General features: G+C 26.8%; 1 protein-coding gene across 1 annotated transcript in view; it reads left to right on the top strand.

Annotated features, from left to right (window-relative positions):
* The window catches only part of diaph1 (diaphanous related formin 1), a 108990-nt gene that overhangs the window by 87549 nt on the left and 20997 nt on the right, over positions 1-444 (top strand). The window lies entirely within an intron of this gene.

Consider the following 444-nt stretch of genomic DNA (forward strand, 5'->3'; position numbering starts at 1 on the left):
AGTTATGTAAAAATTCAAACAACATGCTTATTCTGACTTGTACATATTAAAATATATAAAAGAATAAGGGAGCATATAAAATTTTATTGTGTTTTAAATGAGTAAAAAATTCTTACTGACAAATGGGCAAAACCTAGGATAGTGGCACATTTTAGAAATGTAAAATTACAACTAGTTAGTATTTGGGGTGAAAGTAATTAGTCTTTTAATGTGTCATAAATTGATTTTTGTTGTAAATATGGCTGACAAGATTGTTACACTGAATGACATTTTAGTGGGTCTCTTCTGTAAATCAGGGAAAAATGTATGATACATATTTTTTGCTCAGAAAAACAAAATAGCAATTAAATTAAACAGAAAACTTAAAAAAAAAAAATGTTTTTTGGCGGGGGCAACAACAATTTAAAGCAGTATTACACTTATTGTTTTTATGCTTAAACCCTT

Source organism: Sinocyclocheilus anshuiensis, unplaced genomic scaffold (assembly GCF_001515605.1).
Source record: "Sinocyclocheilus anshuiensis isolate Anshui unplaced genomic scaffold, SAMN03320099.WGS_v1.1 scaffold1008, whole genome shotgun sequence".
NCBI lineage: Eukaryota > Metazoa > Chordata > Actinopteri > Cypriniformes > Cyprinidae > Sinocyclocheilus > Sinocyclocheilus anshuiensis.